Source organism: Ceratosolen solmsi, unplaced genomic scaffold (assembly GCF_000503995.2).
Source record: "Ceratosolen solmsi marchali unplaced genomic scaffold, CerSol_1.0 scaffold16, whole genome shotgun sequence".
Lineage (NCBI taxonomy): Eukaryota > Metazoa > Arthropoda > Insecta > Hymenoptera > Agaonidae > Ceratosolen > Ceratosolen solmsi.
Window position 1 is genome coordinate 317,010 of NW_011948451.1, and position 12,591 is coordinate 329,600.

The window sequence follows — 12,591 nt, forward strand, 5'->3', positions numbered from 1 at the left end:
TTCGATGCCGCAAATAATGGAGTGCGAATGCGATGAGCTGGAATTCGATCGATTTCTCGACATCGGCCGTTTCATTATATAAATGTAAAAACTAAGAATTCATTTGTTATAAATGTTGATAAAATAATCTGCCTGCACCTGTATTAGTGATAGAAAAAAACATTCAAAATACAATTCATCCAGTAAAATGTATATTTTACTCTGTGCAAAATACGTTTTTTTATTTTTATATATTTATTAATAAGTGTATGGAAGCGTTAGGTAATAATAAATTATATAATCTTATAATATAATAATGAGATTGAAATTATTTGAAAATAATATTTATAACTAATGATGAAACGTATATTCAATAATTCTTAATAAATTTGATCAAATAAATTAAAATATCTCAATATCCGTTTGTTTTTACTTTATCATCTATTTTAATAAATGGGTATTATACATTTAACACCTAACTTTTCAATAATTTGAATTCAATTATTCGAGCTCCATGTGCGTTGACAAAATGATAATGTTTAATCAACAAGAAGGAAACTATATATATATGTGTGTGTTATATAAAGTTATAATACGCGAATACACTTGGACGTTTGATTAATTAATATATAAAAAATATTATGTCATCCGAGATTATAAAAATAATATTTAACTATTTCAAAGGCAAAATTAACATTAGCGAATCACTCTAGGCTATAGTCTCAAAATATTTGTAAAAATCTTTTCAGAGATCCATCAGCGGTGCCTCCTGGGTTATGCATAAAACAGCTTCGTTATATTTCTTGACGAAAGTTCACGTTATTCGTAAGGATGACTAACGACTCCACGTCCCCTGGCAATCAAAGACGCGTTTTTCGCACAAGAAGGAACAAAGAACTCGGGCAATGTAGGCGTTGTCTTGTCATCGTGTTATTGTTGCAATGGTATCATTGTACCATTAGAATGTGGAAGAAAATTTTGTCTTTTTCAATCGACTGCCTCTTTTCACTTCCGCTTTTTCGTCGATATGATCATAATACTTGCTTATGCAAGAATTAGATCGCTATTGCAATGGTAGTGGTAATTTTTTTTTTTTTTTGTTTTTTGTTTTTTGTTTTTTTTTTTGTTTTTTTCGAAGATTATAAGCTCTTTGCCTGGCTAAAATTTACATTTAAGAATATTTATAAGATAAATAACCATGGTATTCAAAAGTCGTGTCTTTAATTAAATAAGCTTGAGATGAATTGGATTGACATGTTAGCAACGATTATAGACAGAAAAATAATGGTTGCACAAATCCGAATTAATCGTAAGATAATAAAAAACCCAATAATAAGTATATACAAGATTTTTAATTAAGCAATACTTTTATAAAGAAATATATTATATTAATTATTAATATAATATAATATTAATATATTAATAAATATATATTATAAAAACTATGGATTTAATGCTGATTATGCTGTTTTCTTTTTTTTTTTTTTTTTTTTTTTTTTTTTTTTTCACCTGTAAACGCACCGCAACATTGCAATGGGGGGCATGAAATTATTATGAAAATGACGGTTTTGAAAACATTATAAGTATATAATATAATTAATAATTTTTCTACAGACTGTATCGAGGATTCGACATAAAATCCATTCAATAAGAAATATTCATTTTGAATCTTTATTATTATTATTCCAAAAATTTTGTACTTAATTTTGTAATTAATGTAATATACTTTATTAAATAAAGAATATAAATGAATTATTATACGAATGTGAAAACGAAATCAAAATTGTTATTATTTATTGGTGTATTGTTATCATTGTCATTATCATTATCATTTATTATTATTATTATCATTTATTATTATTATTATTATCATTTATTATTATTATTATTATCATTTATTATTATTATTATTATTATCATCATCATCATCATCATCATCATCATCATCATCATCATCATCATCATCATCATCATCATCATCATCATCATCATCATCATCATCATCATCATCATCATCATCATCATCATCATCATCATCATCATCATCATCATCATCATCATCATCATCATCATCATCATCATCATCATCATCATCATCATCATCATCATCATCATCATCATCATCATCATCATCATCATCATCATCATCATCATCATCATCATCATCATCATCATCATCATCATCATCATCATCATCATCATCATCATCATCATCATCATCATCATCATCATCATCATCATCATCATCATCATCATCATCATCATCATCATCATCATCATCATCATCATCATCATCATCATCATCATCATCATCATCATCATCATCATCATCATCATCATCATCATCATCATCATCATCATCATCATCATCATCATCATCATCATCATCATCATCATCATCATCATCATCATCATCATCATCATCATCATCATCATCATCATCATCATCATCATCATCATCATCATCATCATCATCATCATCATCATCATCATCATCATCATCATCATCATCATCATCATCATCATCATCATCATCATCATCATCATCATCATCATCATCATCATCATCATCATCATCATCATCATCATCATCATCATCATCATCATCATCATCATCATCATCATCATCATCATCATCATCATCATCATCATCATCATCATCATCATCATCATCATCATCATCATCATCATCATCATCATCATCATCATCATCATCATCATCATCATCATCATCATCATCATCATCATCATTCTTTATATTAAATCTATAATTTTCTTCCGAGCAATATAATGATCATCCGCCGTTTTACATAAGCAAAGAGGTCAAATACAATTTTTCCGTTTACGATCGTAATTTATTAAAACAAACAAAAAAAACAGTTTATGAATTAATTTTTTAAGCATTTATTTGATATGTTGCGTTATTTTATATGTAATGCCTCATCATTGAATTTGTTCATGCAAACTTTGTTTTTATATAAATCAATTATGCACGTACAATTTGTCTTTGATTATAGAGAGGCCTCGTTACGGCTGTTGTGAGGTAATGATACGATTACTTTAAACCGATTTATTATTTATTTATTGAATCTGACATAGTCTCTACCTAGAAGACACTTGGAAGACTTTTGTATCGGTCTACTGATTTTATTAAATATTGTATTTGACTTGGTAGTTATATTCAATATCCATTTGATAATAAAGATTGGTATATCTATTTGGCAATATAGATTTATTAGATGGTACATAAAATTATATAATATCATTAATAAATCATTTTTCGCGCTAAAATTATATTACTTAGCTTAATTATAAATTTTTTCCGATATGGCCAATCTATTAGTGTTACGGATTACAGCAGTTTTAAGCGGAATGCAAAGTGCGAGAGGTGTGAGCGCGCGAACATTTGTTTTGTAAACACTGGCCAATGGACTCGATGAATGCTTCTATGCCGAAAAAACTCGAATATACGACTACAATTACGAAAATTAATAACAATTTAATCCTACAAAGCTATGCCCCATTGACGTCACGACAAATAGCGGCATAGCAACAGCCACCGATGCGCTATCGGCGGATCCAGTTCCTACGAGAATATTTAAGGAACTGGACGTGTCGCGATTGCTCCTTGCTAGTACCAATCAATCATGCACTCTTCACAGCGGGATCGCTATCCCCCAACCCTGCCATCGTCATTGGGAGGCCATGGCAAGCATCGAGCAACCTAAGGAACTAATAGCGATGCCACAACTATACTGGCACCCACGCCTCCGTAAGCAACGCCACTACGCTCGTTCCTTACTACTAACTACTCTTACTAGTTTAATCAAGCACCCATCACGACAGGATCGCCACTACTCTACGCTCGCGATTCCCGCCAACGCATGTAAGTAACGCCGACGCTCGTTCTTAAAACTACTACTACTACTACTACAACCCTTCCCGCCAGCTCATGTAAGATACGATCAGACGCTCGTTCTTACATCTTACCTCTACATCGCCGTTTACGCCCACGTCGAGCATATGAACGTGCACCAATGCCACCACTACATTTCATCTCACGGACGCACAAGCAGTGACGTCACACGGGCGTTCTCCCACCACTCCGTACACTATATCTCACCCCACGCTGGCTGCTAAGACGGCACTAACTTGCTTCCCCTACCACCGCGAGTTCCCCACTACGACTACTCAACCACAAGGACGAAGGGGAATCACGCTCCAGGCTATCGAGAACACACTTACAAACTTATCGCCACCAACATTAATGAAGGAACACTAAACAAATTCATTCTATCATACGCTCATTTCGATATTCATAGATTATTAACTATTCATTATTTATTATATTTAATAAAAGGAAAGACTATAAACATTAAAGGCAGTATTGTATGATTGCATTGCCCCTTCCACTTGCCAGCAAGCCTCCACCCACCATCGTAGAAAGGTTTTTAGTCTGATCCCAGACACATTTGCTTCTCGCAATTCTGTAAATATTATGTTGATAGCCCCATTAATGGAAGGGAAAAGATGTATCAGTTTTACTTTGCTGGTAAAATACTATTCAAGTGTGTCCCTGAGCCAAGGTCGGTAAAGAAAGGAGGCAATGACAACACATGGAAATTTACCCTCAAGTATATACCTAATCATATGAAGATCATTAGACAATCTGGATTTAAAATGCTATTGCAGGAGAGATGAATAATATAGCGTCTCAGGCTGGTGCAGCCGTAGAGGTTATGGAAGACTTGGAGGGCAAGCTTGAGGCTGAACGCACAGGAATACACGATGTGTTAAAAGCAGCCACATCCGATGATGTGGGTCATAGTATTGAATTTAAGGTAATCTATATAAGCACTTACAAGTCATTCAAGTATGCATATAGAGTTACAGACCACACTATGGAGATATCGATGAAACAAGCATCACTACTTGCTGTTAGTAGCCTAGCCAAGGCAAGTGCTGTGCTAGAAGATGAGAAAATAATTCTGACTCCTTTGGCAGGAGCCATATTTGCAATAGTTGAAGTTAAAGAAATAGCTCATGTATTAAAACCTGAGCTTAGCGGAGACAACATCTATGCTGAATGCCAGCTGTCAGTCAGGTAGCCACTATCTGCGTTTTAGTGATGCTAGTGCAGCAATGGCAGCTGCGTGATGTGCAACCAAAAATGCAAAGCCAGAATTAAGAGAGTCGATTGTTGTCAAGATTGTTAAACGGTATTTCAGGACAGGTAAGAAATACGATGAGAAAATCTTCCGGTTCTTTTGTATCCAGGCTACACCGGGCCTACCAGCTCATCTTAAGTATTCCCACATTGATGACCTATTCAAGGAGTCACAGATGTTCAACCCTATAGTTATGGCAGGTATTAACACACTCGAAGATTATAGGAAATTAACTTTCAAACAGAGAGCAGAAAGATAACTTGGAAACAGTGGATTCCCATAGTTCACGAGACAATATAGTTCAAACTTCATTGGAAATTTCCTCCAACACCTCGGCTTCCTTATATAGTACAAATCTTTCTCGGTTCTCGATCAAAAGACTCAAGTGACACAAGTATGATAGCAAATATTGATTTCAATGATGAATTACATAAGGTCAAAAGTTCATCTAGTGTAAAAGCTGGTAGCGCACTAGTTGATGACAATATATTAAGTTTTTCACAGAAAGTTAGAATTAATAAAGTGGTAAATACATTTGACATAAAAATTATTAAAGATACTAGCTATAATCTTAAACATATATCCGTTTACAATAGTAAGACACAAGAGAAATATTTTATTGGCCCTCAAGGAATTTTACAGTCTGGTAGTTGTTGTAGATACCCGAAAAATAGTAGGAAGTTTGCAATTACTTGTTCATACCTGGTTAATTTTAGATTCTGTCCAATATGCAAAACCTTCTATAGTGTCAGTAAGATTTAGCATGCCAGTTATAAATTAGTATTAAAATAAATATAGGAATAAACAAAAAAACATGGAAAGCAATGTTTTGCTGCGCTCGTACCTCTCGCACCTTGTATTCCGCTTAAAAATACTGTTGTAATCCGTAATATTCCGGCCGCCATCGTCAATTCATTGATGATTAGAATTCGTGTCTTCGGTGGGAGCTGGCGGGACTGGTAGAATGTGGGGTGGTTTCGTGATTGTGGTTGAGTTAACTTGGGCAAGGAGTATGGAGATTTCTTATAATGTAAATTATCCAATGGTATTCCTTATATAACTTGGCAACGCTTACTATTGATACTCATTTTTTATATGATGCGAAATAAATTTATATTCATCTTATGCTTGGATAATGCCTCGAGGGAGAGTTCTCGGGTGATTGCGAGCGAGTTCCGATGACGTGACACATATCATACTATCCTTGCCTGGTATGGTTTGTGTCTGTCTCTTGTAGTCCTGAGTTATTCTGTCAATGCCCTTATCGCTGTGTTCCTGTTGAATACTTCCACGGGGGTTGACTTGTGCCCTTTTTGTAGAATTGCTTAGACGGCCTGAATCTCTGTCATTGTTAATGTGGTGAGAATTCATTCAAGAAGTGGTTGGACAAGGTGGGCGCGTCTTATCGTGGACTTCATCCTAATCAATTTTATAGTTGTACAGTTAGCAATAAAATTTACTTATGGTTGTTTAACGGTTTTATGGCGATAAGGACAGCGCGATGAATTAATTGACGTTTTTTCTCACTGGTACCGCCCGCCATGCCGCGATTTTGTAGTTGAATCGGGTTGTACTTGAGGGTAAATTTCCATGTGTTGTCATTGCCTCCTTTCTTTACCGACCTTGGCTCAGGGACACACTTGAATAGTATTTTACCAGCAAAGTAAAACTGATACATCTTTTCCCTTCCATTAATGGGGCTATCAACATAATATTTACAGAATTGCGAGAAGCAAGCCTATCACCAAGAGTCTCCCACTATACTACTCAACCCAAAAGAAGAAGGGGAATCACGCTGCAGGCTATCAAGAATACACTTGCAAACTTATCGCCACCAACATTAATGAAGAAACACTAAACAAATTCATTCTATCATACGCTCATTTCGATATTCATAGATTATTAACTATTCATTATTTATTATATTTAATAAAAGGAAAGACTATAAACATTAAAGGCAGTATTGTATGATTGCATTGCCCCTTCCACTTGCCAGCAAGCCTCCACCCACCATCGTAGGAAGGTTTTTAGTCTGATCCCAGGCAATTAGTTATTATTAAACATTTTATAGGCATCTGGATATAATAAATCCTTAAAAGTTGTTAAGATTAAAGTGCTAATAATTTTAGATTACATAAGAAATCAAAATAATAGTTTATAATTATGCTTAACGAATAAACGTTATGTATAATAAATTATTTTTACATATTCGTATTAAAGGTGATATTTTCGTTGGCACAAACGTGTTCAATGAGGTATTGAAAAGCTGTGATTATTATTTATTGAGCTTCATTATTAAGGTTCGTTTTTCTTTTTCTTATTTTTTTAATTTATATAATTTTATGACATATTTTGATAATCGGACATAAAAATATCCTATTTGTAATTATGTGTTTCTTTAATATATCTTAAGATTCTTAAGACGATGGTCACATAGACAAGTTTTATGGTTTTTTTTTCTCCCATAATACAAGAATTAGTATTTCGCCATAGTCATAATCCATAATGTGATATCTATATTTGAAAAATTTAAAGGCTATGTTTTAAGGATGTGTAGTAATTATAATCACGCTCATAAATGCACAGATTTATTGCTTGTTATTCCTATACTATTTTAATGTATTTGCTAAAATTTTTAAGGTGCAGTTTACATGGATATTTATTTTCTAAATTATGTTTCATTTAATAAAATAAGCCATTTTCTATTTTAAAAAAATATGTCGCGTCGTTTTTTTTTTTATTTATTTATTTTTTTTTTAAATCCCAGATACATTGAAAATACGTTGCGATGTCCAAAGCATGAGAGGGTGTACAAATTAACTTTATTGTTACCTATTTCCTTTATATTCCTAATGACTCGATGTAATTATTAATAGATTGTTGTGTAAAAAAAAAAAAAAAAAAAAAAAAAAAAAAAAAAATGACACTTGCGTTTTATATAAGCTTCGATACAGTAAATGTATGGATAATAAATGGTGTCGAGAAATACGTTTTTTATAGCGAAACAAGTTCAGTTATTCTTAGGAGTCAAAGTAATGAAGTCGAAGTTCGCATATATTCCTTGCTAGACTGTTTCATTAATTTATTATTTATTATATTAGACATGTTTTATATTGATTGACTTATTCCAATTTTAATCTTGCAGTTCCTGCATTCATGCTGCAATTCATCAAAATGAATTTTTTCAGGAAACCATTAGAAATTTGTTTGGTTAATAAAATTATCTCTCTATAAATATCTGTATGTAATCAATCATATTCGAATGAATAAACAATTAAAAGAAAAGGACTTATTGCGATAGTTTATTCTTATAATTTACGTACTAATGCCAATAGTTACGTGAATAATATAAATTGTAATTTGAATAGGAACCTGGATATTTAAATAGATATATATATATATATATATATATATATATATATATATATATATATATATATATGTGTGTGTGTGTGTGTGTGTATATATAAATGAGTTATAATTTAAACAATTACCTGTACATTTAATTTCCAACTACGAATAATAATAAAATTAATTTATACATTTTAGGCAGATCTATTAAAATGACATGATCTTCGGATTTTTCATCTTTTATTTTTATTTATATACTTTGTTTATAAATATAAGAATTATTCTACAATTAAATAATTTGAAATTAATTAGTTTGTAGTTACATAGCATTAGATTAAGTAAAGTGAATAAATCAATACATTTAATAGCACAACAATGTTTAGAAGATTTATAATTCAGTTTTCAGTCATTTAATAAGATATTTATAGATGTAAATTTTTTACACTCGTTGTGAATATTCATAAATAATTCATTAGCTACGTTCTTTTTAATATTATTATAATTAACTAAGTATATTAATTTATGTAATACAAGTAACCAGCATAATATAAATATTTATTTATATATGAATATTGTGTAATTTCTATTTAAAGACTTATTGATATAAATTAATTTAATTATATTTATAATACAGTTCCTTCAGGTTTGAGATTTGTAAATCAATAATTATTATTTGATAAAATGACATATCATCTTTTTCATTGTCATTGTAGGATTGAGCGACAATTGAAATGAAAGATTTTCTTATATTGTAGGCATAGCGTGTATTGTTTGTATAAGAAATATATATTATATTTAGAGGTATAAAGATTAATTGAATTGTAAATATAAATTTCGTTTTAAAAATCCAGTAAAAACTAATTTTGTGAAAAGAAATGCGGCGAGGAGGGTATTTATAAGCTTTATGGGTTAAATACATAGCCAATGAATATTATTAATTATCCACGTGATTTATTCATAATAAATTTAGATTTACAAAAAATACTATATTCGGATATTATCAAAATTTAATAAATCCTATAAATTATATTAAAAAGAATATGAAATAATTTATATTTATCGCTTAGCGTTTTGTTAAAAATTGTTAAAAAATCTCTCGATATTAATATAAAACTGTGAAATAAATAAGAATTATTAACGCATGTTAATGACTCTTTATTATAATTAAGTTATATATAATAAAAAGATGGGGGAGGGGGGGGGGAATTAAAAAGTTTGTACATTAATTAGCTGCTTATTTTATAGCTGTTATGAATTATTCATAAGCCTCTGTAATTCATAGATTATAGAATTCTATATAAATTCTAATACTCGCTATGATTCAAGTTTCATATGGAAATTTGAAAATCACTTCAAGTACATATTAAAGATCATTATAATGTAAATTAGCATTAATAAAGAAAAATGATTGGTTGGAAAGTTCATGAAAACCCTGATACTTGGGAATATGTCAATAATACTCACTGTTTGGCATTTATTTCATAAAATTTTCATCTTTTCACGCAGCCTTTTGTAATGCTATATTTTTTCAATTTTATTTTTCTTCGATCTATTAAAAATTTCAATATCACACAATGAAATAAAAATCACGCTTCCATTATTTACTTAAGTAAGTAAAAATTAAAGGATTTACATAAAAAACTAATTATCACTGTTGGATATAGAAATAAAGATTTTACTAAGAAAACATAAAATTAATATACTAACGTGTTTATGAATGTACGTGAATGCAAAGAAATGATGGAAGTCATTGTTTACGAAAACTTTTACATTACCCATGTATTCTGAAGAATATAACTAATATTTGATTTTATTTTGGTAATTAGTTTTCTTGGAATTCTGAGACACTTAAACGTTTAAAGAATTCTTAGACTGGAATTTTAATTTATTTTTTCGATATATTATTCAGAAATGTATAATTTTTTTTATATTAAAAAATTTGTTAGTTTGTATTTCCTTTAGATGCAGATTTTTCATTATACAAAGCAGCCTCGATTCTTTCTCTTCAATCGTCTCAACAAGTTTTCACCTTCCATTTCAACAACCACGAACATTCGGAATTGTTATTTTCTTCACGATAATATTATAAAGCAACAGTAGATTTCATGATTTTTACAAATTTTTTTTTTTTTTTTTTTTTTTTTTTTTTTATTTCAATATACCAGGAAATATTATAATCACATATATAAGAATTTGTATTTATTTAATTAATCTTTTCTACTCGTATCGGATATTTTGCTGTAAAAATATCTTAAATTGTCATTCTATAAAATACAAAAGTACTAAGGAAAAAAATTCATTTTTGTAGAAATTAAATATTAATTAAATTGGCAATTCATAAAATTCCTGAACCCTATAAATATTTACAAAATTTCTCTAAATGAAATTATGATTGTAAGAAAGGCAATGCTCTAAGAAAAAATAAATCAATAAAACAATGTTTATTATTTTACGATATACGGATAGATTATTTAATGATAAGATGAATTAATTTCGTCGTTAAAATAATTGTAGTTAATGTAATTAATGAAGTTTTGGGCAATATTAAGTCAATCCCTCCTGGCTCGCAAGTATTGATAATCCGACGCTTGAATATCTATAAATTCGCGCTCGCAATCACCTTGATCACATGACTTTTCACATTATCTATATCTTGCATAATCAAACGTAAAAATGGTCTCTCTCTCTCTCTCTCTCTCTCTCTTTATATATATATATATATATATATATATATATCATCTCTTACGCATTAGCAATCCATTCACGTAGTTTTCACCGTCGCTTATGCGCTCGATCACCGACATGTGAAAAATACAGCGATGAAGAAGGATCGCATCCATAAGTGATCGAGCATTTGTATCGATTTGCCGCCATAATATTCCGTTCGAAACGCCTAAGCAGGTATGCATCAATGAAAAGAAGCACATACGTCGTGTGTGACCAAGGTGCAGATTGACCTTATACGATCACGTGCGATTACTTACACACTTGGCGATTATGCGCAAGCCACACGACTCTTATTTCTCATATAAAAATGCTGGTTGGGAATAGCGAGAAGCGTGCTTGAATTTTATTGAATCGCCCGTTTATTGTGGAGACTATATTGACGAATTAGAATTAATTCGATTATTAATGTTGCAACTGCTGGCTAATTCATGCTTCTCTCATCTTTTGCTGCAAATTACGGGAGAAAAGTATCTTCGATATACTATACGTTTTATGCACACACACACACACATATATTAGTGTGTGAGATGATAAATTAACTTTTATGTTTAAATGTCATCGATAAGTTACTAAAGATTTAAGGCAAATAAATCATTATTTATAATCGCTTTGATTAAGCATTGATGCGTTGAGAGATTTTTAAAAATATTACATATTAAATATATTCGAGGGGCTTAAAAGAAAAAAAAATCTATAAATAGAATACAATTTTCAATATAAAATTAATTTTTAGATATTATTCAATTCATTCGAACTCACACAATACACCAAATTTTTTCTTATTATAGAACAATGTTCCTAATGAACAGATTTTCCATTTAGATTGTAAGAAAGTAGGCCAATTATTAAAAATAATATATTGAATTAAATTAATAGCAAACGTCAACATTATTGAATTGAATTATGTTTTTACTGAAAATTCAATAAATTTGAATTACAGGTTTACAAAACATTAATCTTGTTTGACATCTCATTTGAAGTCTGGCAGCAAACAAATTTTTCATAAATTTCTCTCACTTTTATGTCGTCGTAATTAGGTAAAGAACGAGATATACTATATAATGCAATAAAGTGAACAAGAAATAATATAATCATATTTATTTATTTTTTTTTTTTTTTTGTCGACGTTATAATTACAATTGTTGTATATAAATCTTAGTATTATTAGTGCACCATCTATTGATCATTATGATAAATGTACGTGAACTCGTGTAACGCAGATCGAAATTATTTTTAAATTTAAGCGACTTAGTAGTAAATTTGCTTCAGTAAAATTATCGGACACGCACTCTTGACTGTCGAATTATAAATGAGCGTCAATTATGTATGAGAAAGTGTGCATTTTGATGCTTTTTATTCGAATGTT